Here is a 27159-nt window from a genome sequence, read left to right as displayed (position 1 = left end):
GTGAGTCTGTCACATTGCATTCGAAACGAAAGCTATTCTTCTAGGCGTTTTCGCGAGCCGGTAGCAGGCAATTTCATCGTCGGCCATGTTTCAGACGTGACGTGTGCAAAATATAATATTGATTGGGAGCGAACAGATACCTACGCGCTTTTCGGTCCGCGTTTAATTTTCAATACGCAATTTCCTTACCCGCGCGCGATCGCTCGCTGGCTCGCTAAAACTAGTTAACGAAACGACGGGGTTTTCCAGCGTTTCGAGCAAGGGCGAGCGAGAGAGAAAGAATGGATGTATGAAAGAGTGGGAGAAGGAGAAAGAGAGGGGTTGCGCACGAATTTGTCGCGACGCACGATATCGGATCAAATTCGCTCGAAATTCAGCGGAGCCGAGGGAACGAAGAATAATAACAAGCGTTTTACGAGGCCGGAACGTGTACCGGCAGACATAATTGGTCACAGAAACGAATTTATAAAGTGGCCAGCGCCCGTCGCGGATGAAAATCCGTACGCCTACTTTCCTAGCGGGGACACCGAAAGTGATTAACAAATTTACTGCTTTCACGGGGAAAACACCCGTGGGGAATCCAATATGCTGCAATTTTTGCGGGACTGAAATTTAAAGTGCGCTCGCCCGCACACACGCGCCCGTGTAACGCGGATCTTGCTGAAAAGAGTTTCCCGGCTGTTTAAATCGTTCCTGCGCTATCGCTACGCATTCCATTGGAAACAAAAAGGACCATTTTTTGGCCGCGTGAAAAGTCCGATAATTAATAGTCTACCCGTGCGTGTCGAATGAGCGGTTCCAGGTTTGTGGCTCGACTGTTGTTGGAATTTTGGCGATGCTTTTGTGGACAATTGTTCTTCTTTGCGTGTGGCGATATAAAGAATGTACACTCATGCGAACAACAGTCCTTTGGCGATCGAGATCGGAGAAAAATGGTGTTACTTTTTACCTTTTATGAAGAATGTTCTTTCAAATTGAAAGATTATAGAAATACTAGCTTTTGCCCGCGGCTTCGCTCGCACAGAAAACCGTTTAATGCCTCTCGGAACTTGATATTGTTTCTCCATATAAAACCTTTTAACCCCCCATTCACCCCTATAGAGTTTTAATTTTATGTCATGCCGCAATCTTAGATTTCAAAACCCCTTTTCACCCCCTTAGGGGATCAATTTTTTAAAATGCCGAAACAGGTGTTCGATTAATTATATCAAAGAGCATTAAGACCAAGTATGAAGTAAATCCGACCACGAACAAAATATTCCTCATACAAACGTTGCAACCCCTTTTCACCCCCTTAGGGGTTGAATTTTTTAAAATGCCGAAATAGGTGTTTGATTAATTATATCAAAGAGCATTAAGACCAAGTACGAAGTAAATCCGACCACGAACAAAATATTCCTCATACAAACGTTGCAACCCCTTTTCACCCCCTTGGGGATTGAATTTCGAAATATCCTTTCTTATCCCTTGTATAAATCATAAGGGAAACCTCTGTGCAAAATTTCAGCTTTCTAAGTCCAAGGGTTTAGCCTGGGCGTTGATAGGTGAGTCAGGACTTCGCTTTTATATATATAGATTAGAGTGATCTATAATTCTGTTTGCCTCGCCAACGAGAATGCATTCTCATTGAATTGTACAAATTTATTTAGGACAATATATTTATTTTTAAACCGTATATATCCGCATTATTAGGTACATTCAGTGTTGGGCAATAAATAAAATTTAAATGAAAATTTAAATAAGTTCTTTATTATTTGAGCAAGTCTAAATGAATTATTTAAAATAATAAAGTTAATTGTTATTTACAAATACAATTTCAATTATTATTTGTATTGACAAAAGGTTGCTATAGCAGACAAAAAACGCGCACGTGTTCATTGCATATACAAAATACAAGAAATAAGAGAAGACCAAAAACTATCTATTTAATTTCCACCTCGATCCAAATAATAAATAATCTTTTATTGCAAATAAGAAAGAATAATTTATGTAAATAAAAAGTTTAGTTATTATTTGTGCATTTAAAAGCACACGTTTATTTATTGTTTAAAGTAAAATTTGCCCAACACTGGGTACATGTACCCTAGCGTTCGGTAGGTGTGCAAATCGCGTGCCGAAAGTTCGACAGCCGCAGCCGTGTAGAACAACGGCGGTGCTTCTGTTCGCCTGTCTTCTTTTTCGGCTTGTAAATTCGATTTCTTCGGCCGACGATATTAACTTACCCCGCTCCTGTGAGCACGGCGTAGAAGCTGTGGCAGGGGAGGGTGAGGAAATAGCCGCGGAAACTCGCGCAGAAATCTATGTAGTGCACTTTACCATTCGCCGCGCGCCGATGAATAAACCAACGCCGCACGGAGCTTTGGCCCCCGTTGTTGCAGGCATTATTAGCCCACTACGGCTCGTTGTTGCACCGAGTATCATTAATCCGACTGATATCGGAATGGCTCGCGCTCCGCCGACGCTATTTACCCATCTACCTTTCCCCCTTAACATCGGGCAAATCAGTTTCGCGTTACGCCTCGCGGAAATCCTTCGGTTCGACGATGAATTAGCGGCGCCGAAGCTTCCTTTGATTGGCTCCGGATTTTCGTAGGAATCCGTCGGTTGTCTGGGGAATACTGTTGCATCGAACGGTATTCAAACGAATCTTCGAAACAGGCTCTCCAAAATTCCGTTTTCCTGTACTAATTCTTAACTATATTCTTAATGTAATGAAGAAAGTGGAATGATATGGAATGGAAGGAAATAGTTGTAGATTCGAAACAAATGTAAAATTCTATCGAATTTTATATTCTAACTTTTTTAACATTTTCATGAGCCATGAATGCATAAAGATCCGCAGTCTGGTAATGACTGAACTGCAACAATTAGCATACCTAAATTTAATTAATCAATAACTTCCATAACCTCTTCTTGAGGTGCAGAGGAACAATATACAGTCGCAGAGTGATTACTACAAATTGACGAAAATAATTGAAGGTTCAGGAGAAGAGGATAGTTGAAAATATCGAATATATGGTGATGCAGTTATGAAGATAGTGTCCATCGACGTATAGGCAAACAATGGACAGTGTCGGAGCGACGAGGGTAGAGACGATGACACCAGGCAAAGAGAGATTTCAATGTTAAGGGAACCAGCTCTATACTAATAACTCCAACGTACTGATAAGGAGACAGAGAGAGTGGAGGTTCCATACAGTTACGTCCCTGGTGCTTTCAGACCTTCCCCCATTCTGTCGCCGTTGATTGCCCTAGTTTATCTCAATTTCTCCCCTTACTGCCTCGACAGGAGACGTTAGACAGTGTCTGTACCTGTACATGTTCTACAATGTCTTTCATAACATGCTCGACCCTTTTTAAACGACATGACCGATAACAAGACTGCATATTTTTATGCGTGTATAGCTTATGAAAATTTCCAAAAAATGCTGGAATATGTAATTCGACAGAATTTACTAAGATTTTTATTTGTTTACGATCTACAAAGGCTGTTCCCATTAAAAATCGGATTTTATTTCACGACGTATTCTTAAAATTTGTACAAAATCATCATGAAAATACTTTACCAACATTTTCTTTTAAGAGAACGATCGACTTTAGACCCGCAATACCTTCTGCACTTTTTACGCTCGTGTCGAGTGGAATACGATGCAATGAAGAAACAAATTGTTGGCCCCTCCCGACCTTGAAATTCGATCCAGTCTAAACAACAGAGTAACGCACAAATTATGAAGCAGCCTGTACAAAAACGGAGACCAGCAACAGCACTCACCCGGCACTCACCCTCGTGCATTTGCAACCCTCTCGAAACAATCGGGGCTGCGCGAAGGAAGCATTAGGCTACGGCGATGGGGATTGGGAGGGTGGGGGATTACAAAATTCGCGAATAAGACGATGCATTTCTGCTGCAGGCGACGGGGGCCCGTAAAGTTTACCGGCGAAACAACGCGGCGAGGGGTGGCCGGGCAAACGTGACGCTCCCCCGTGCTCCTTAGATTATTGCAGCAGCGCGGAATGTTAAATTTTGCAAACGGTATCGCGCCAGGCAGGGCTCTACCTTCGAGGCTTATCCGGCACGATCGCTCGTCACAAAGTGCTCGGCTGCTTACATTCCCGTTGAACGCCGCGTGTCTACCCGGAAGCTCCGTCCCGTCGGGTAGGTACCTAAGAGATACCTGCCGGCTGTAATGAATCGTATGGATCAGCCGTAAAAGTCCCGGGCAACCCGGATGTCCTTATTATCTTATGCAGGATCGTGATACTGGATCCTCTACCAACCACCCACCCCCACCAGGACTTAATTTCTAGGGGCAAAGACAAATTAATATGCAGCCGGGCGTAGGAAATCCGGCGCGCGCGTTCGAAATACCGAAAAGCCCTGCGCAACTATAAATTCGCACGCACACACCACCCTCCGAACCGAAAACGCACGGGAACTCGATATTCGACGCGATTATTCTGTCGCCCGCGCCGCGGCGAAATCGATCGCGGTTTATTTTAATTTAGCCCCGGTTCGGCCATTTCCAGCCAGGACACTGGGTGGTTAATGATGAAAATTTCTCTAAATTCGATTTATAAAGGCTTATCCAAAAGTACCTTTAGGATGTTCAATGAGAATATCTGTCAAACGCCATGTCTGTTTCTCGTCACTTTTTTCTGTTTCTAACCAGAGGTGGGCATTATTTGGCGAAACAAATATTTCAAATACTGTTTAATATTTTAGATTTTGTTTTGCTTAAAGGAAATAGTATTTTAAATAAGATATACAATTTCGAAAATAAAATATTTCTATTTTAACAATCTGGACCTCAAAATAAAATACATATTTCTATTTCAACAATTTCATCCCCAAAATAAAATACTTCTATTTTAACAATCAGAAACACGACGTAAAATATTGTACTTTTTGCATTGTTATAATAGTCTGAGAAACCGCATAAACATACAGTCTATCTTATCGTTAAGAAACGATTTACACCCATAAATGTATTGAATTCGAACCAGAATTTTCAGCAATAATATTTAAAATTGAAATTGAAAGTAAAGACAAAATACAAATATTTGCAATGTTCTTCAAATAAAATGCACAAATAAATTATTTTATTTGCAAAAGTTACTGCATCAAATAAAATATTTTATTTTCAAACATTACTGCATCAAATAAAATATTTTATTTTCAATGTTGTACACATACTTTAAAGTAAAAATAGGATTATATTTACTATTTACTATTTAAAATACTATTTTCCCCAGCTCTGTTTCTAACCTACAATGCTATAGACAATTTTAAATTTTAAATTTATTGTGCAAATCAGTGTTCAATAAAAAATACCCATCGTAAATTACGTGATTTTTTCGGCATACATAATAGTCCATCAGAGCAAACAATTCGAAGTTTGGTTATGATAAACCAAAGTCTGGCAGACCAAAAACAGCTCGTTCGAATGAAAACATTGTTGCTGTTCGTGAAAGTGTTGTTAATGATCCATCAACATAAATTCCACGCCGTTCTCAAGAATTGAGCATTTCTCCGAATTGATATCTGTAAACGTGGTCATGGTGGTCATTAGACATATTATATCGTCTTTCACAGATGATACCTGATAATTAAATAAAAAACCAATAAAATTGAAAATAGTACGTTTTTTATTTAAAAGAAATTTCCTATAGTCTATTTTGGAAAACAACTGTAAGAAAAATTGTACACGTCAACTATTTCATTTTTTGATCGAAAAGTGAGTGTCGATAGTGGGTTCGGGTCACGAGAACGCGATTGCGGGCCCAGGTGGGTTTTGTGCGTTTTAAAGGACCGCGAGCCACGGTTCGTTTCTCCGCGTCGTTATCGTGGAAACGGTAAGCGTCGCGACGCCCCGGGGTCGTCATTACGGCCGAGCAACGCGCGATTTCATTACCGACGCCCGACCTTACGCTCTACAGCCCGCTATTGCACATTGTGTTCCGCGCGTTATGCAGATGCAGTTCCGCATTACGCCGCTTTAGGAAGCCCCGAGATCTGTATTAACTGCGAAAATTTCGGAAACGCGGTTACACGGTACGCCGACGATATCCACGCGATATTTGCGCGGCTTATCCGTTTCCGTTTTCTATTATTGCTACCCGCGCGCGGACCATGTTGTCCAGTCCCTTTCAACGAGCTGGTCACTCATCCCGAAATGGTCCACTGTATGTGAATGTTCATTCGATTTTTATACACAACTGCTCACTCGTTTTTGTGTTCTTGAACGTCTATTGACACACGTGTATTTTACCCTTAGCACTCGGGTGGAGTCATCACTAAAAATTGCTGTACCATTATTAAAAATATTGCTTACATATCTATTACGTATCTAATCAATTACTAAACGTTTCAGTATTGTATGAGGTATTATATCAATCTCGTATCTATAAAAAGAAAAATGTCATATAGAGTGGGATTATTCGAGGTCGGAGGAAATATTTAATTTTCGAGTCAACATAGGTCCGAGTGCAAAGGGTTAAATACACGTGCATCAAAGCATCCTCATTTTAATTCGCACAATTTTTAGTACATTGATATTAACACTAAACCTACCATCACCGGTTCCAGATTTTTTATTTTAGGATTATTGATATAATAAAAATAATTTCCTGAGAAATGCTTGTATAGATATCTTTAGTGGAGCACATATTACGATAGGAGCTGCACAAAGTCTAAATGAAATCAATCTTGTCATTTTTATAAGGGAACATGTACCAGTTACTTTTAAGGCTCGGTAGGTTTAGTGTTAAATGTTATTGATATTATTTGCGGTTATCAGGGTGAAATAGGGATCTCTAGTAAAATTCATCTTTCACGTTGCCGTGTTGAAGCTCGAAGACGTGCATAAGGCCATCGCATCTTCTTTTCTGAAATGACCATCCCTCCAATGAAGTCCTCAATCGTTTGGTGGGGGAGCGTAGTCGGGGAAGGGTTATTTCCCGACGATAGGAAAAAGCTACTTTTCCCGAAGAGTTAGTCGGGTTCCCGGGTATCCTTTCCCATTCAGCCCTTCCATTTCCACGTGCGCCGGCGTATGTATAATACATGGCTGGAAGCCGTGCACGTCGCCGCAGATTGCGGGTCATTCCATTCTTAGCTTGGCCGCCAGCTCTCTCTGTCTCCCCGTTTCGAAAGCTGAGTTTCCTCTGTCCGCGGTATTATCAAGACTTTCCCCATAAACTACACGCCAATGGGCGCATGGGCACTCTTTCCGCAAACAGTTTCGGCGCACCGTAGTCCCGCATCAGAATTCACCGGAATCGATGGCAGTGACTTGCTCGAAAGTTTGGTAGAAGTGTCATTGGGAACGTCCAAATATTTGTTAATGCATTTATGAAGAAATTGGTTGGGGGTGAAATATAAAACAGTAATAGATTTTAAAAATTCAAGAATGTTGTAACGTTGCTTTAAAGGGACGAAATCAATTTTTATATTACTCCTGCTTCACACAAACAATGCAAAACATTTTTATTTCGCGTAAATTTTCAGTTCAGTATATGAATGACATGTTGACACATTTTGGAAAAATATGTTTGCTTCAAAAAGTTTGTCAGAAGAGCAGCAAGTTTATGTTTCAATAGCCTTTTTTTTTATCAAATTTCATTATTGTCACCGGAGGGAAATGGACGTTCGGAGAGCCATATAAATCCAATAAAAACGGATAGGGAAAAAAATGGATGTATTTGATCAAACGAACAGCTTTCGCAGTATTCGAGTCTGAAAAATATCCGAGTTTCCGAGGCTCGCTGACTCCGGCAACGGTAACGAGACTTCTCGAAGATCGTACAACGTATCGCAACTTTCGAACCGAGCCAAACCCCGGGAAAATTGTCGCCGGGGTTCCCTACAGACTTCCGCGAGACGTTCCAAGGGATGCAAACGGCTTGCTCGTTTGCGTATCGATACTTTCGATGGAGACTGGATGCCTTGGGAAGTCTTCTCCGTTGATTTTCGGAAAGAGAGTTTGCTAGAGGATAGAGTTCAGACATTCTCGCGCTGCTGGCTGGATTCTACTAGCTCCCTAGAGAGTTCGGGGACAGCGGCCATATTTATTTGATCGGGGAAATGCTGCATAAAATTTGAAAACCAAAGTTCATTTTAACCTAACCATTTCCTTTTTGAAAAAGTCACAGACGAAAGATGACCGTCTATTTATCAAAGTTTAAATCCAGCAATTACTATCAGAACATGTTCACGTCCGCGAATTAAACGAACATTTCGCGCAGGCCTTTAAAACTTCACAAAGCGGGACATCATTAAAATTTCTACAACTCCGAACTATCCTCAAAACCAAAAGCTCCGCGGAAACCAGCGTCAAATAAATCATCCCCGGCCGCAGAGGACGCTTTCCGATTAAAATTTCGTGCTCCTTATCGCGAAAAGGGTGGCAACGTCTTCGCGAGATTTCGCGGGGAAGTCAAGATTCATCTCGGGCGAGTAACTTCGTGCTCTATATCGATGAAACAATTCCGAAGTGGAATCTCCGGGTGGAATTCTTTCCGTCGTCGTTCGCGGAATCGCTCGACGGTGTCCAGAGAGCGTGGTCGGCAGCGACGAACAGCATAAATTTCGCGAACAATTTCGCCTGCGTCGCGTCACGGATCCTGGCGAAGTTGGCCAGGCTGGTCACGCCGATCGTCCGACTTTCTCATTGCGATTCCGACGGCGTCAGCAATCGCAGTAAGTTGCAGCGCGGGTGTATATCGCGATGCTTTATTGCTGTTTGCCCCTGCTACCTTTCCCAGGTGCTCGGAGAAGCTGGAATTTTTACAGTCCCGTCCCATTAGCGAGCCGGGGAATTGAACGTTGGTCAGCCGGTTTTATGGGGAATCGGAGGATTTTTATTGGCCCAGTGAAACCCGATCATCGAGTCGGTGCACGAGACGCTTGATAACATTATAAACGATCCCGTACACCGAGCACGTCAACCTTTTTTACCACGATGCTAAAAAATTCACTGGTTCAAGCGGAAAACCTTATGGGGGTCCGTATTTTTCCTTCTAGATTTTTTCTGGTGCCACCCCCTAAATAATCTCATGAAAACCGTGGTATACGTGGAGGCCTTATGGTGGTCCTTATTTTTCGATTTTTTCTGGTGCCACCCCCTTAAATAATGTCATGAATCGACAGCGGATTTTATGTGTTTATGACGAAAATGAGTAGGTGTAATTTAAAACAGTAGAAATATCAGAAGAATTTATGTATTATTTCCAACATATTAACAACGAAGATAACATTCTATTTCCCTCTAGATTGTTGCAATTCAGCTGGAAAATGTTTATACTCGTGAAAAATCACAAATGAATCCGACGAAAAAATGATCGACTCGTACATCCGATGGCGACTCCAGTAGCCATAGAAAAGCCATAAAGTGTACTCTGACCGCAAGGGAACTGACAGGATTTCTTTGATCGCGTCACCTAATTTAATTCGCCGTTTCTAATGGTGACCTCATGTCGCAGAGTATTCTTTCCGTGCTCTTTCGTTCTGTGCGTGGATTAAACGTGTAAAGTGGCTTTATAGAAAGGCAGGCCACGTTTTCCGGTTATCGCGAAGCTTAAAAATTTTCTTCCGCGAGCCTCGCCTCGAAAATCCCTTTTACGGTTACCGGCGTGGCGCGGCGCGGCGGGCCGGATGGCGGCGGACTTAAGTATCTTTAAATCGGGTTTTACTTACTTAAAACTCCTCCGATTCCTTTTGAATAATGGACGGCCACGTTGGAGTGGAAATTATTTTCAAGCGGGGGATTCAACGGCCGCCAAGCTCGCTCCTTAAACGACGCGGCAAGGAATTCCAAACGAACCAACGGAGAACTGTGTCAATGGCTGCATTCAGGCCGTTATCCGATCTGCCGTTGCTCAAAACTAGTCTTTTGTCGATCGTACACATCTTGGATCGTCCGAGGAGATCCTCGAAGATCATTCATTTGTTGTTAAGACGATTAAAATACGCATTGTAAGAGAGGATGACAGCTTAATATCAGGCGACGCGTTCCTCAGAATTTTTAATAATTTTCTGTGGTGTGCAATGTACTTTCCTTCTAGAGGAAATGAATTTTTCTTACGAGACGCTTGAAGGCTCCGTCTGCTTCAAGATGGCGGCTCGTAACCTCAAACTTCATACCTACCATTTTGCTACGCGGCTTTTAATAATAGTGTTTCAAGAGAGAACAATGCCACCTTAATTTGTTGCACACTGTTTTAGCCAATAAAATTCCACCCGTATAAAAATCAGTTAACAGCTTCGCAATCTTAACAATTTTTTATCCAGGTCGTATTCAATTCCTGGCATTCGCAGGATGAAAAGCAACTAATACATTCGCCGGGGAATCGGCAACAATCGCGAGGCCACCGGATTCGCTCTTTCAGAAGACGCAAGCGTCTGCACCGCTATTTTACGCGCTGACTATGGCGCATTCTCGAAAATCTTAAATGTACGGGGACTATGCGCGCGAGATTTCTCGAGCTTCTTGGTGAATCCGTGGGGCCACTATAGCCAGAGGGTAGGGCCATTGTCGGCGGGAAACGTTCAGGCACAATGGAATGCAGGCGATAGCGCCGCGGAGTATCAGTTTGTCGGCGGATCGGTGTAAACGGCGTGGCAAAGTTCGCGCGTCGCTCCCGTCACGTTTATCTACGGCAGCTCGAAGCATCTGCGTCTACCCGGGAGTGGTGTTGTTACAAAGGAAAGCTCCGAGCCCCGAAGAAAGTATGCCGAACACGTCTCGGATCCTCCATGTGTAGACAGTATCCAAATTTGATCTGCAGCTGGCGACGATGCTTCCGGTTTGCTTCCGATCTACTTCAGGTCTGCACGTTCGGTGTCTTTTTGGTGAAATTCAGCTTTTCGGAGAGATTCATTCATATTTCTGGATAAGAGTTCGCACGAAAAATTTGTTAAAACAGGAGAGGCAATTGTTCATCTAAATCTCGAACACGTCCCGGATTCTAGATGCTTCCCGTTTGCTTCCGATCTACTTCAGGTCTGCACGTTCGGTGTCTTTTTAGTGACATTCAGCTTTTCGGAGAGGTTCAATCATTTTTCTGGATAAGAGTTCGCACAAAAAATTTGTTAAAACAGGAGAGGCAATTGTTCATCTAAATCTCGAACACGTCCCGGATTCTAGATGCTTCCCGTTTGCTTCCGATCTACTTGAGACTGCACGGTCGGTGTCTTTTTGGTGACATTCAGCTTTTCGGAGAGGTTCAATCATTTTTCTGGATAAGAGTTCGCACAAAAAATTTGTTGAAACAGGAGAGGCAATTGTTCATCTCATTCTCGAACACGTCCCGGATCCTAGATGCTTCCAGTTTGCTTCCGATCTACTTGAGGCTGCACGGTCGGTGTCTTTTTGGTGACATTCAGCTTTTCGGAGAGGTTCAATCATTTTTCTGGATAAGAGTTCGCACGAAAAATTTGTTAAAACAGGAGAGGCAATTGTTCATCTAAATCTCGAACACGGCCCGGATACTAGATGCTTCCGGTTTACTTCCGATCTACTTCAGGTCTGCACGTTCGGTGTCTTTTTAGTGATATTCAGCTTTTCGGAGAGATTCATTCATATTTCTGGATAAGAGTTCGCACGAAAAATTTGTTGAAACGGGAGAGGCAATTATTCATCTAAATCTTGAACACGTTTCGGATCCTAGATGCTTCCCGTTTGCTTCCGATCTACTTCAGGTCTGCACGTTCGGTGTCTTTTTAGTGACATCCAGCATTTCAGAGAGGTTCAATCATTTTTATGGAAAAGAATTCGTGCGAACAATTTGCTGAGTTACGTGTGGCAATTCATTTCGATCTCCGCCATTGGCACCTCGTGTAACGGGTACAAAAGTGACTTTTGTAGAGAATAAAGCAGAAAAGGATTGGATTCGAGTATCGGCTCTCGAGAACGTGACGCGTTTTGATTCGGAAGATGGCGTCGAGCTATTGGACGTTCTATCTCGAGGTAATTCGCAGAATGAAAGATGTAGCAGCTTGTTGCTGAACGAACTATGTCTGCCAGGTAAAGGAGGGGTCTTACAGCGACGACGCGACGCGGCTGCAAAGTTTCATTACTGTCTCGAGGAGGAGGAGGAGGAGGAGGAGGAGGAGGAGGAGAGGGAATTTTTCAAGGGACGGAAGAGGGTCTCATCGAAAACCTAATACGATGGTAATCAGTGCCGAGGCTCCTTCGATTCCTCGGTTTACCAGTTCCATCCGCCAGCCAAAGGGCCTCCGCGCCATTGAAAATTTATTGAGCTTGACCCCTTCCTACGTGGCCCATCGTCGCCGAGGTCTTGGAAAATCAGATCCTCGACACGGAATTTCCTAATTAAAAGTCATTGTTTTATTTTCTCGCGAGCCTCGCCGTTCCCGGCCACGCAAATTAATCCACTGCTCCCGTATTTACCCCCTTCTTCAACCCTCGCGCGCTCCTTCAATGAAAATTCGAGATTTTCTTCGCCCTTTTACACGCAGCAAAATAGTTTGTCATCGCGTCGATTAAATAGAGAATTTGATGTAGGACCTCTCTGAAATACTGTATAAATTTTCCCAGACTTTAAATATACAGGGTGAACCACGAATCGTGATCAATAAAATTGAGTGGATGAAATTCAAAATGATTGGGAAATTTTGATTCTGCAAAAAATAATGGTTCACCCTGTGCAATTGAGGATCGAGACACGGCCAATCAGCGTTTAAATATTCTCATGCGGGACGGCGCATTGTGCGGCAATAAAGGTGAAAATGGCAAACAGAAATTGTTGACGCGGGATAATACTCTGTTAATATTTCAGGGAATAGGAAATTCCGTTCCCTCGAGCTCGTGCCGGTAGGCACTCTCCTCGGGAAAAACTGTCAGCAGGGGGGATTGGAATTCGTTTAAAAATTTGAAACCCTATTTTCCTGGAGCGGATATCGTTCCGGCGATCGGACCGTTTTACGCGGGCAATCGGGGTTTGTTCAAAAAATGTGAAATTTCGTTTCGCGCGCAAGGACCGAGGCATGAAATTGAATTTTTCGGCTGGCTGCGACGTGAACGCGCCGGAAATGTTTGCTTGGGATATGGAATAATGTTAATCGCGGAATCTACTTGCCGTAATCTCGTTAAAAGTGATCATTGAGAATTTTTTTCACCGAAAAAGTCTTTCCGCGTTCGAATTAGCTCGGATCAACCAGAACTTTGTAATTGAGAAGTGTAATTGAATAAAATGATCACGAAGTAGTCGTCAAATTAAGCCTTTGGGAAATGAATTCTTGAACATCGCTATTCCCCGACCTCTTGGCTGAGCGCAGCTCCTCGATAAAAATGATCGACGCATTTCCTTGTTAAGTCGACTGCTACGAGCCGCGACGTGAAATAAAAGAAATTGAGGCGAGTGAATTTTACGAGCTTAGATCATGCTCCAGTTGCTTCGCCCACTCCGGAGCGGAGGCTCTCGGGTAACCGTAGCCCAAGGAGCAAACACAATTACGCCCACTGATGGATATTACACGCGCGCCTCTACTTGACGAATTGTTGCCACAGCTGTCTGCTCCGAGGCGACTGATCAGGAAGCCTATTCGACGGCCGACAAATTGTTTCGAGTGGCCGAATCGATCTCTTCCGCAGCAATCTAGCCAAGCAGTCGGAAGAATCGATGTCAAGGCCAGTCGCGAAGGGATCGAGCAGCTTACGCCCAAGTCTCTGTCGAGTGGCCCACCATTCGTCATCGGTGTCGCGACAGTAAAATGATCAAATTGTTCGAGACTGCTATTCTCACCTGTGGAAAATTATACTTGTGCGGCAGGAAAGGAAAAGGGGCGATATCTGAAGGTTGTGTGCAAAGAAACAAGGACTTACAATCGATAGACTGCGGATCTTTATGCATTGTAAGGCTCACGAAAATTGTCAAGAAATGCTACAACATTAAAACCGATAGAATTCAGTACGATTTTACAAAAAAATTAGCACTACATTTGAAACGAGGAAGGACTGCACTGTAGAAATCAAAAAAAGTTCGCAATGCTTCACGACTAAAACGAGAATTTCATTTTAATACGAAATTTTTTATTTTACTCCAGCAACCTAAAAATTGTTATTTTATTTTAAATCTTTATTCTAATACCGAGTCTCTTCTATCTCGTTTCACGGGAGAAACATTTTAATACGAAATTAACTCCAGCTTGTTGCAATCTATATAAATTATTATTATTATTATTATTATATACGGACCGAGGTTCTTTTATACAAATGTTTACAGTTGTTTACAGTAGAACTGATAGAAACAAAAAGAAACATAACAAAACAAAAGAAAAGTCAACCTAAAATTTACATAAAAAGGGACAAGCGCGAAACTAAACAAATACAGGTACGATATTAACAAATAATCTTGCGTAATTTTCTTTTGAATTCCTGTAACGTTCCATTAAAAAAATCAATATTATTATACAGTATGTTTTGAGCTTGCAATAATACGGTTTAAAGGATTTATTACTCCATATGTGGATTTGGATTTCATTGTTTGAAATTCTGCTCTCGTTCTCAAAACACGTTCAGGTACGTAGAAATTGATTTGCCTCGGGAGTGTGCGCGGGACAATGTATATTATTATTTATAAAATTAAAAATGAAACTCTGGTCGGATACTATTCTTCGATCAGATAATGTTTCCAGGTTGACTATGTTTAATATTTTAGAGTAATCATGATCAAAGATTGACATTAGATTGTTTGTCTTATATGCACAAAACCTTAGAAATTTATGCTGCACTGTCTCGAGCATGATTTCATACTTGACGCTTTTCGGAGACCATATAGTTGAAGCATATTCTAACAGGGGACGGACAAGGGTAACATACAGCAACCTAAGTGTATGGATTGAATGAAAATCAGTGGAAAAACGAAGTATAAACCCGAGCAAATTATTATTTTGCCTGCAGAAACGAAAACCGGCTCGTAAGATCTATCTTCCTTCTAAAATCGCACATAAAATGCATTCCATATACACCGATCCACAGTAACGTCTCCCATCGACACCCAGTCTCTCCTATCATGTTTCACGGAGAACAACCGTGGAAACATGATTCGGGTGCGATGCACACGTGTCAGTCAGCTAGTGGCGCAGGAAGTGCAGAGCCCGGAAGTGCACAGAGGCTCGACGCAGTCAAGATACGTGACCCGGCATGCTGCTTATGCGTTTTAGCTTGGCTCGTGTCAACGCGACGTATCGACGAAAGGGTGTGCTGTTCCACAACGTGGCCGTGCCTCTCTCTCTCTCTCTCTCTCTCTATTTCCCCGTCTTCCTCGACATTTTCAATCGGATCCCTTACGGGTGCAGGCAAATGCAGCGGTGTCGCGTTGCAAGCTGCAAAGCGCGCGTGTACCGCTGCACGTTTATTGCCACCTGAGATCCGAGCAGAATCGAAGTAGAGGGACATCTAATCCGTGGAGACCGCAGACTTCGAATGGCGTCGACTCGATTTCGAATCGAATTTCTGACACGAATACTCGCCGCCTCTCGAATATAATTGGACCGGGCAAACGTTATCGTTCGGCTGGTCCCCCCATAGCGATTTTATAGTGTCACGGTAAGTGGATGTTTGATGGGAAATTTTCGAGTGGTTGTTTCCGCCGTGTTGTTGTTTATTAACCGTTTGAGTGCCACTTCGAAAAATATCGGACGGTTCAGCCACATCGATCAATCGTTCCTCTAAAGTGCTGCGCCGAGCTTATGGCGGCACATATTTTAGTATGGCAGTCTTACTAGCACTTATTTCCGGTATGAACTTCCTGAACGATGACGGCCGAGACGAATAAGGATATTTCACATATTTTCGTTCATAAGAAAATGTGTAACTCGTGCGATATTGATTATCTTCGCGTGAAAAAAAGTCACACGTGCACTTCAAGCACAGAGGAATACGCGTGCAAAATCCCAATGCAGAAGGTTTGATAGTTTTTTTTCTGGGAAAAATACTGAAAGTCACTTCGTACACACCGCCGCGTCAAACGTCCGCCGGATATTCTCCGTGGAGACTGGAAACACGGGAAATCCCGAAGATCAGCGCGCGCCGTTAGCGAGCCGGCGAATTTATTCGCGAAGATTACAGCGCGAGCTTGCGAGTTCAAAAAGAGAGAGAGAGAGAGAGAGAGAGAGAGAGAGAGAGAGAGAGAGAGAGAGAAGGGAAGCAGAAGAGAGAACGCTCGCAGGAAAACGGGCGACATTTTACGGTGACGCGTAGTAACGCGCGATGCGAATTTACTTCCGGTTCGCATTGTGCGCGCGGCTTTGCCATAGTCGCGGACAAAGAGCAGGGCCGGAGGAGTAAATCCCGAGAAAATTTCGCTAGGGGAGTGTACCTTCGAGCTGTCACAGCTTAATAACGTGTTCTGTATTTTTTCGAGGGCCGCGATTTATACGCTCCGGCTGGGAAACAACTCTCTCCCTCTCTCTCTCTCCGACGTGTAACCCGAATCCGGAATCCGAGACAGTCGGACAGGATCGTGTAAACAGAGAGGAATGGGGCGGGGAATAAAAGGGGGACGAAGGGAGGAACCCCAGTTGGTTGTTTTCCACGGGTGCACGGATTTTCCGGGGATATTTGAGAAAAATTTGGCCGGCCCCGGAACAAACGGATATTTGCGCTCCGGAGCGGTGTTGACACGGGCGCGTGTCCGTCGCGCGACACGCGAATCGTCAGCCCGTGCGCGAAACAACCGGCAGGGAACGTGATAAATGTTTTTAATAGTTGTATGGACACGCACCCCGGGAAACGGGAGCATCGGCCGGCGAACTGCTCGTTGAGAGACTCGTCGCATGTCAATCCCGTAACGCCGGGGCTTTTTCAACATGATCCGCACGACCGGACACATCGTTGCAACTATTTCCACGGATACCCCTGTAAACGAACCGACGCGACCGTCTCGTCGCACGGCCGCTACTCTGACGAGCTAATTTTTAGGAGTCTGTAATTCTGCTTTCCAAAGAACCGGTAACGCACCGGCGAATCAACGGACCGTTCCGTGCCATCGCTTCTTTAAACAGTTTCGGAGGAAATTGTAAACATATCATGTACATAACTTGTTTTGTAATTGCTGCAAACGAGATTATTAGTTTACGGTACCGGAGATTATTGGTCGGTTTACGATTAACATTTCTATCACCGTTAAGAAATATTTATGTATAAATCTTTCGCAAAAGATTAATAACAGCTCGAGGATACGTTATAGCCCGATTGATTTAGCTGCATGAACGCGTCCCCTCACAGTCGCCGACAAAATGGCGGGTCGTTGAGCGTAACTGCCATTGCCCGCGGAATGGCTACTATCCGGCGACCCGTTACCGCATATTCGCGCATCTTTTTTCAAAATTGCAACCCGGCGATAAGAGATGAAAATTTCGTAACCGGCTCCGAACTCCTCCTACCATTCATACAAACTGCTGTTTCACGAACAACGCTTCGCAACCTCTTACAAAATCGAATAACATTGTCACACGGCAAATTGGAACAGAGAAAGGTTGATCGTAATTATTTACATCTTAAACATTGTCCCGGCTACCGCTGGCGAATATTTCGCAAATGTTTCTTCTTCGTGATAGTCTCGAGTAGCCGAGAAGAAAGAAAAGATTCTCTTATTACCCTCTGCTCTTCTTTTTTTTTTCTTCTTTGTAATCGCATGGAGGGCTGTTAATAATTTCTTACATTTCCCGCGGAGCGGAAACAAATTATTACGCAAGTTTCAGTCGTTTCGCGCTACACTCGGTACCCGGGTGCCGTCTCTACGCCCCCGCCTTATCGTTATTCATTATCATTACCGCAGAAACTTATTTCTGCGAAACTTAGTTCGTCTGTTATTCCTACAGTTCCGCTTGAAATTACGAGGTAACATTAATAATACGGCTACGGTATATCGGTATACGGTAGATCTCGTAGGAAAATCGTAGGCACCGGGCACAATTAAAATGTCAGCCAACTTTCTTCGCAGAGCAATAATAATCATGTGTGGGTCGTTCCATGCTAAATCAATCGCTTTTTGACATCGCAATCGACGATTTTGTTCTGCATGAAATATATAGGTGCACGGCAGTGCACCAACCAAGTTCTTGCACTACCTCCTTTTAGACGAAACAACTTAGCCGTTTTTTAGAGGCTTATAACTCGACACTTTTTCAAGTTTCAAGTTTTTTCAAGTTTGAATAATTTAGCCCTCCATGTGACTCTTTAAAAATTAAATACCGTTCTTTTTAACTAATTTTTACAAACGCTTTTTTCAGTATTGCAAGAGGTATTTCTAAGCTACCGAACTTGGCCGTATTTCGTTTGATCTCACAACTTTTTACGGCCATAAGAACTTGGCTCCTGTTTACAGAATGTTTTTGTTGGGATTTAACTTATTCGAAAATTAAACATCTCTTCCGGTCTAGAATATTGCCATTCCCTGTGGTTTTTCAAATATTATGGATACGAAATTGGCATAATACTTCACACAATGCCTAAATCTTTGATTAGATACCGGTATATTTAAAAATCTAAACCATATTTTGAACAATCGTAAACTTTCGTATGCCGGAGCAGTTCTGGACGCCTCGAGGGACGTATCTCGATAAATTTTTGTGGAAATCGTTTTGCACGCGTATCGAGCCGCACCTGTGCCGTCGCGGTACGAATAATTGTTTAGTCGAAGTTGCAGTGGTCGATGGGAACTATGTGTATAGAACCGTCAGAAAAAGAGGGCCGCCGGGCTGCGTGATAGAAGCTATTCGACATTCTGCTCCCGGAACGGCGGTCTCTCTCCCGAAATCGCGGCCGTTTCCCGAGGGGTCGGGTGCCGGGTGTAACAGCAAACAACCGCCGTTAACAGGAACGGCACCGGGGGAAATTGCTAAGCTCTTGGAAGGTATAACGCGACGGCCTCGATGTTCCTCGGCGGGAAGTTCGCGACGTGACGCATCATTTACAGCGTTCCCCTCTAATTTCAGATTGTATTTCAGCCAGGTTAATTTTCTCCCTGGTAACTGCGGGGAATCCGGCGGCATTTGCGTTTGCGTTTGCGTTCGCGTTTGCGTGAGCAAGTCCCGATCCTGGAGCCATGGATGCGCGCCGGGCGTTAACGTCCTTACCCGCGAAGAAACTTGTAAATGTAATTTATACGGAGCGGTGCGTTTCGCGCGCTCGCACGGATTAACTTCTCCGTTTACTCTCTCTCTCTCTCTCTCTTGCTCTATGTATCTTTCTGTGTCTCTCTATCCCTCGTAACGAGCCGAAGGAGCCTGTCACACGACGGAACTAATCGCATCTACCTAGAAGCTCAGGTTAGCTGCGATTCGTCGCGCATCCTGCGCGTCGAGACTGACGGATCCTGGACCGGCTTCCTCCAGGAATTTTCTCGGAAAATTGCTCCACAGTCTGACGACTGTCTCCCCAATCCACAGACTGTTTGGATTCGACGAGACGCTGATTGGATTTCATTCATACGCCCATGGATTTAATTTATGCGAGATGAGTTTACCCGAGGCTCACTCCCGCCTGCCGCAAACGAGCGATTTCCTTAACGAGGCTGCAATCTACTTTCTTTTTAAATTTCTTTACCGATTCTTACATTTATATCAGTGTGTACAATCGTTTTTAACCGACTTCGAAAAAGGAGGAGGTTACTCAATTCGATCTGTATGTGCCTTTTTTTTCGCTTTTTTTTCTATGTATGTTCACCGATTACGCCGAGATGGTTGGACCAATCGGAACGAAACCTTTTGCATCTTGTAGAGTATGTTCCCGGGATGGTCCAGTGCAAAAAAAATTTCATTTTTTTATTAATTACGATTTTATTTGCGAAAATGTAGGGTGGTGATGCCGTTGTGAACTCCGCTGAATGTTAGATATTAGAAACAGTAACGACGCGACGTCGTTACCGTTATCGATTGCGGCTTTCAGATATTTATAAATTACGATTTGGAATGTGACGGCTCTGACAGAGATAAAAAGAATTAAAAATTTTCCAAGTGACAGATGTTGCTGATTATGATTTCATTGGAATATGGTGGGCTTGGAAATCAGTAGGTGGGAAGAGAAGATACATTAATATGTGAAAGCATGTAGAAGAATTTAAGGATTTTCGTAATTTCCAGTGTCGAAAATTTTCAATTTTGCGCCGCCTCCGAAAAGATTGTATTGTATTTAAGTTCGTGTGTACTCACATAAATTAAATGGAAATTATTTTATACCTTTTAGTGCGTTTTTACGAAGTTGGTTTAATTTTTTTTTTTATAAAATTTTTTTTACTAATAACGTGACGTTAAAGCAGAATAATTTTAGAAAATTATGAAAGGGAATATGCCAGTACTGTTAAATGATCGATAAATTTTCTGCTGCCTCCAATGCTGCTTTTTCGCGTACAGCTTGCATGTCATAGATTCGATTTTGTGTATCGATCAAATTTTAGATATCACACAAGCTCCGCGTGCTGAAACATTTAAAAAAGGACGAACGTACAATTAAAATTTTACATTCATTGAATATCAACAGTATCAAAAAAGTATCACCTATACATGTATTAACAAAATGGATATATTGAAACGGAGAACCTGAAATTTCATGTTAAAAATCTTCACGTCATTGTCCTCCGATATTCAATTGATGCTTGTCGATGCGCTGAATAATTCTTTTTTGAAAAAACTGAAACGAACCTGCCACATTCTGGAGAAAAGCAAAATTTCAGTGAAGCGGTGAGAAATCTTCGGTTGAATGTTTAGCGATCCCAATTAATCCATGGCGCACTTCGCAGGAACAAAACGGGACTGTAAATTCGCGAGAAAATTGTTCGGGAGAAAAAAAGAGAAAGCGTGCGACGTAGTGCAGCTGCAGTTTTTCGGCCCGGAGAAATTTCCCTCGAAAATTCGACGGAACAGAAGGGTATTTTGGAAAGTTCTATCCTCTCGGTTTTCGCCCGCACCCGAATTTCCCGCGAGTGAAAACATTTTCCGATGGGCGTAATTTCGTTATCCCCGCTTCAATCTTAATTCGAGCATTATAAGTTGCTGCGAAGTTACCGATATCCAAGCCGCAGGAAGTTATAGTTGCCGAATTGGTCTATCCAGTTCCGAAGTTCGGCAGCGTAGTGGTAACCGCAACCCCGCGGCTCCCGGAGCTGGATATAATTAATGGAAAAATCTGCATCGCATGATTTGTAGGTCAAAGTTACGTATCGCGACGCGTTACCAACTCCCTTCAGCGAAACTACCCGAATATCCGTGTATCTTGTCCTTGGGGGTGCGTTCAGTCACTTGATAGTCGCCGAACATCCCTTAAAACAAAAACCAACTTTTCTTTCGGTTGGTTACAATGTCTTTGCAATTTTATATTTTTATTTCTCATTTTTACGCGAAGAATTTAATGGAGATAAAACATTTTTAGTGGGATATTACATATGCATGTACATACATACAAAATCAAATAAATATTCAAAACAGTGTTTTCATTAATAGGAAAGCAAATCATTGTTCCGACTAAAAGCAGCGCGACTCGTTCGAAATAATTAGAAATATTCATTTCGAAGAACCATTTCAAGCCTGTATTAACAAAATGCATATTGCACGGCCTCGTAAAATCAAATAAATATTTAAAACACTATCAATGCGGAAGTAAATCAGTGTTCCGCAGCACCACTCGGGAAATAATTCGCGAAAATATTTTTTTATTTTCGATTTGCAATGCTATTCCACCGAGCACGGGTCCGGAATCGTCAATATTGGCATTCGAAATTGATTTCTGCGGGGAAAACTAATTGCGCGGACGGTTCCATATTTTATTCAGTATTTGTCGAAGACGATTTTTTCCGGAGCGACGGGGAGCGGTGGGAAGTTATCTCGGAGAAAGGGAATGGAAGATAGAAAACGAGAGGGATCGGGAAGAATGTAAATCGAAGAATAGACTGGGAGAAGAATAAGCCACGTTAAAAGCGCATCTCGAGAACAGCTTCGGCTCTCGGATCTCTGGTGCCCAACCTCCTCGAACCGCTTATCTTTCGATAATCTAGCTGTCGGAACGAGCCTCGAAAACGAACCTCTCGGATGTTAAATATTCAAGCCTCATATGCAGTATCTCTTCTCGTAGTTTGATGTTTCGCGATACCGCGTACTCCGCGAATCGATGGAACACGCTCTGTTTGGAGGCTGCTCGTTCTGCTCCTTTGTTGAACAGGATGTATGACAAGTAATTTGGTCAGCTATATTGGATCGGCGGACATTTGTAACAGAAAATTTGTCGCAAAAGAACATAGTCGAGGTTGGGGAAAAAATTTCTTCGTATTCTCCCGATAGATGGAGTTACCATGTCGAACTCTGTGAATATTAATCGGACCTGGCATTATGCGAGTGCGTCTGAAAGGTGACATATCAAAGAGTAATTGCAAACAAGAAATTGTGATATTCGTTTACTTAGTCAAAAGTTATTACGTTTTGAATATGAGTGGAAACAAAGAAGAAATTCGATACATTTTGAAATTTTATTACAAGAAAGGAAAGAATGCGACCCAAGCTGCTAAAAAAATTTGTGATGTTTATGGACGTGATATAGTATCAGTGTATCACGATTTAATAAACTTCATTTAAAATATGGAAAAAGCTTGATTCGTTTCTGCATTAAAATACGAAGAAACTTTTTCCTCAATCTTTTTTCTTTTACATCACAGTCACGAATAGTCTCGCGACCCATCTTGCGCTGGTCCACAAGCATTAAAATCTCCAATAATCTTATTATCGCGGAACCTTTAACCGGGAGGTTTTAAAATTCACTTTCTCCGGTTAATTAACCCTCATGCGCCCTCATTTCGCGAACTGAATGTGTCCCTCGGCGTCAAATTGACGCAGTGGTAAAGGATCGATGAAATAACAAGGTAAAGAGTTATTTTTCAATTAACAGTATAAATTATACTGGGTTGACACCCCAAGTATTCCTCTCCATCGGCAACGCCTCTCTCTAGAACGGAAAAACGCACGCCAAGGCGAAATGAACTAAAAGAAATAAATTGGTCCGCAGGAGGCGGCGATTTTCTAAATGAAAATTCGCGGATCGCCGATCGGTTCGGGCAATTTCGTCGAATTACGTAACAGAGAGCGGTGCTCGATCAACCAAATTCGGCAGAGAACACAGCCAAGCTCAGCAGTTCGTTTTCCAGGGGGCCCCGAATTAAAGCTTGTCGCGTATGAAATCGATCGCGAGCGCGCCAGGCCGCGCGTCGCGTTGCTCCTCGCGCTTTTATTCCCGTGAAATTCGCGACTTCGACGATTCGGCACGATGCGCGACAGGGTAAACCGAGCCCGACGGCAAGTATCGATCGCTCGAACACACCCCCTCGCCGTCGTCGTCATTCTTTTCACCCTCCCTCATTATCGACGACCCCACAAAGGATCGGGCCACCGCGTCATTAACATCGAAACAAGTCTCGTTCCCCGCGTTAAATTCCGGTCGACTCTTTTCTACGATGCGAGCCCACCGCCGTCGTCAACCTGGAAAAAACAGACTAGCAGACAGCCATTTTCCACGGGTTTAGCCGACCGCGACTGTCGGCGACAGCAAGAACCCTCGCAAAAACCATGCGAACCGTGAAAACTCGCGACACTTCGCCGTTTAAGGGATTTCCCTGTTTCTCTTCGATGATCTACGGCGGCCATTTCTGTCTTCTTTTTTCGCGAATACGATCGCAACGTTTTGGGGAGGAGAACTTGCTAGGCAATTCAGCCTATAAGATTGATCACTACACTGCGGATCTTTAGGCATTTGTGGCTTCTGAAAATTTTCGAAAAAGGGTAGAATATATTATAAAATTTGACAGAAGTTAATATAATTAGCAAACATTGAAAATTGCATAAACATCCGCAGTCTAGTGATCAGCTTTATTAATCATTTTCTTGCAGGATAGAATTTCGAAAATTCCAGGAATCTCAGCTCTAAATTCTGAAAAACGTTTGTTTCAATACTGTAGGCCACTAAAGATTAAAAAAGAATATAACGGGGAAGAATAACGGATATTCAATCCTCTAGACTAGTCAAGTAAATAAACATTTAAAAAATGTCGTGGACGGCCCAGAATATTCAAAATACGTCATAATCCAGGAAAACGATCGGATCAATACGAACGATTATACGAAAATAAATTCTGCCGTGTAATTCTGTTAGAGTTTGTGGTTCAGGATATTCAGCCGGGATCAGAATCAGTCTTACTTTAAATAAATACAGACTTGTTAAACAATATTGCACACTTTATTATATACACGATGGTCGTTCAAGATGGAGACGAAGAAGTAGAGAGTGAATAGTAAGAAAAGCAATAGAGTGTTCAAAAGAATAGAAAGAGGGCGCGCAGACTGTTTAGTGGACGCGGTGAATTTGAAATATAGAATTTATTTCCAATAAATTCTTATTTGGAATTTAATTGCTGAGTGCGACGAATGTAAAATAATAATCATAAAGAAAATACCGATCCCGTAAATGATGGGTGTACCGAGCGTTATTAATAATTCCGTGTATTTTATAAGAATCGGACGAGCATATCGGGTAATCGCGAAAGGTAAATGACAAAATGTGGAATGGCTTGTCGGGCGAACGCGAGTATTGAACGGATTTTAAACAATGCCGGACCGGCGAATAATGCTCGCGATTTTTCAGGATGATTGTCGGCGACAATCAAACCCTTCGGAACCGGCCGAAAATGGCGAGGACGTTAATTGTAGAAGGGTGACGAAATTACCGGACACGGAATTTACGTCTGCGCGTTTGTGCTGGCTACCAACGTCCGGGTTTTTCGGTGTGGCCCAGAGATTTTCACACGCGAGGGCGAACCGCCACTCACGAAGAATTTAATAAATGAATTGAACGGCATTCGTGGCCGATCATTCAATTTATCAGATCGGGCCCGGGTTACGGCGCTCGTAGTAAATTGCACGGGCCGTGGTGCAAATGTCTCATGAAATACGTCAAAATGTGTTCGCGAGCTCCACTGTCCCGTTCGACGTCGCGGATTTGTGTTCTTTTTTTGTCCTCCATTTGCATAGTATTACGTAATGCCTTTTGTCAGCCGGTTATTTATTGTTTGCGGGAGCGCGGCGCACAATCCCGTAACTTTCGCGCTCGACCGCGCGGATTGTCAGTCTGGAAAGTGAAACCCTAATTTCGTTAATAATCTTCCATATTCGTCCATTGGGATTTTTAAATGATTTTTGAATTACGACGCTGTGTTGACTCTGATAATTAGATCTCTATGCATTTATGGCGAAATTGAGTAGATGAAAATGAAAATTGTTGGCAAATTTCTGATTTCTCCTCTGTTAGAATCATTAAGGGAAGAAATAACATGCAATTTGATTTCTATCTCTTACAATCGGTACAGAGAATTTTTGTTTTGCATAAAAATCCGCAGTGTACTGATCATGATTCTTATACCATTATCCAAAATATTTGTCGCATTAAATTTGCATTCAATAAATGACTAAAACGTGTTTCACATTTTAATAAACTACTGAAAGTACCGTACGAGTTATAACATCAGTTTCGTATCGAGAAAATTAAGAAAATCATATAAACTGGAAATTTTTATTTATTAGAATAGTTCCGAGTGCAAAGGGTTAAGTGTTACAAATCGAGGATAACACCCTGCGAAAAGGTGCCAGAGATACAAAGCCGGGGTTCCGGGAACGCTATCTCTTAAGAGAGACCGTCATCCCTCGGAAGACATTTTCACCCGGTTGGATCAGCTCGCGGAAGACTTACAGGGTAGAAATAAAAGGGGGATGAAATAGTAAAATTCCCGCTGGTGGAAATACTGCTCGCAGTATCTTTATGACGAGGCTGGACAGGAGTTCGATTTCCGAGTTCGAATCCGTGCGATTTTGCCTGGGTCCTTGGCGGATTCTAGCGAACGATGTCGGTCGGAAGTCGAGGCTCGAGCCGGCCGGTGTGGAGCAGTAAAATGCGAACGAGACTATGGGAATGGAGTGGATAACGGTGGCCAAGTTCAATTTCCGAAGCAGGTCGACGGGAGAATGTCTCCGTTTCTCCGTGGATTTCTCACGAGGCAGCGGTCGCGGATTTTATGTCGTGTTCCTTGTGAGATCCTCCCCTCGAAGAAGAAAAACGCCGAGAGGCTGAGGATATCTTAGTACTCCGACAGCAGTCTCGGCATACGAATACACGGATTATTCCGTGTTATTAGGTACGACGTGTCGGGAACATCTCATATTCGAATCCTTTCGAACTTCGTCGTTGAAACTGCGGTCTGGGAACGACAGCAACCGATTTTCGAAAACGGCGGAGACAGTGTTCCGATTTGTGACTTCATCGGGAGTTTGTATCGACCAAGTTCAAGGTATATACCTCGTGTCCCGAGCATGAGAGCTCATTCCCGGTCAACGCTGAATAATCCAGGTCCAAAATTTCAATATCCGAAGTCCCGGTACGCTAATCAAACTCAACGGGAACCTTTGGCCGAGCAGGTTCCAGGAACCGGTGCAACGCAGCTGACTGCCATGGTCCCGGGGGTAGTTAATTAAAAAGCGTTTTATTTGGAGGCTCGTTTATACAGAGCCGGAGAGAGCCTGGCCAACTTTCGGAATTCGTTTCCGGAGAAGTTTAAACGAAACCGGGGGAGAGGACTGTTTACGGGAGTAGTCCGAGGGACTGGCAAGCAGGGCCGAAAGATTGACAGAGTTCGCGTGGCGCTTTAAGTAGGACCCCCCCAGGGGCTCTGAACGTGTTCCGGAGTTTCCGAGGCTTAATAAGAGGGAAACTTGGAGCTGGCCATGCGCGATCGAAAGAGAGACCGTGGGATTAATTAGTCCGGTTTTGCGGACACTGAAACGACCCGTCCGTCAGTACTTCCTTCCATGTCCGAAGAGGAAAAAGTCGACCGCCGGACACCGTCCGGGAAAAATTATTCGGGAATTCAGAAAGGAACTTCCTGGAGGATGAACCTCCGCGAGTCCTTCATCAATCCGAATTATTTTCATCTTCTCCGACTGATAAAAGCCTCGCTAATGACCTCGATAAATCACCATTCCCGCGTGGCAATCTTCCCGGATACGTTTCGCCTAATTGAAATGAATCTCGGCCTCCGTAGACGATTTTTCCTGCTGAAGAATCTTAGACACTTCTGGGTCTAGAAGTCCTAGGTGTAGAGAAATTCTAG

At 43.2% G+C, this 27159-nt stretch overlaps 1 protein-coding gene and 1 long non-coding RNA gene across 8 annotated transcripts in view; both read left to right on the top strand.

Moving 5' to 3' along the window:
* LOC143215946 (uncharacterized) overlaps positions 1–27159 on the top strand; it is a 131759-nt gene that overhangs the window by 65733 nt on the left and 38867 nt on the right. The gene's annotated exons all lie outside the window — the stretch shown is intronic.
* Positions 7–27159, top strand: part of LOC143215948 (uncharacterized) — a 40217-nt gene continuing 13064 nt past the window's right edge. The window contains exon 1 of the long non-coding RNA XR_013010490.1: positions 7–27159. This is a non-coding gene — a long non-coding RNA (uncharacterized LOC143215948).

This window comes from Lasioglossum baleicum, chromosome 14 (genome assembly GCF_051020765.1).
Source record: "Lasioglossum baleicum chromosome 14, iyLasBale1, whole genome shotgun sequence".
Taxonomy (NCBI): Eukaryota; Metazoa; Arthropoda; class Insecta; order Hymenoptera; family Halictidae; genus Lasioglossum; species Lasioglossum baleicum.
The sequence above is the reverse complement of the archived record's forward strand: the minus strand, read 5'-3'. Positions and strand labels throughout refer to the sequence as shown.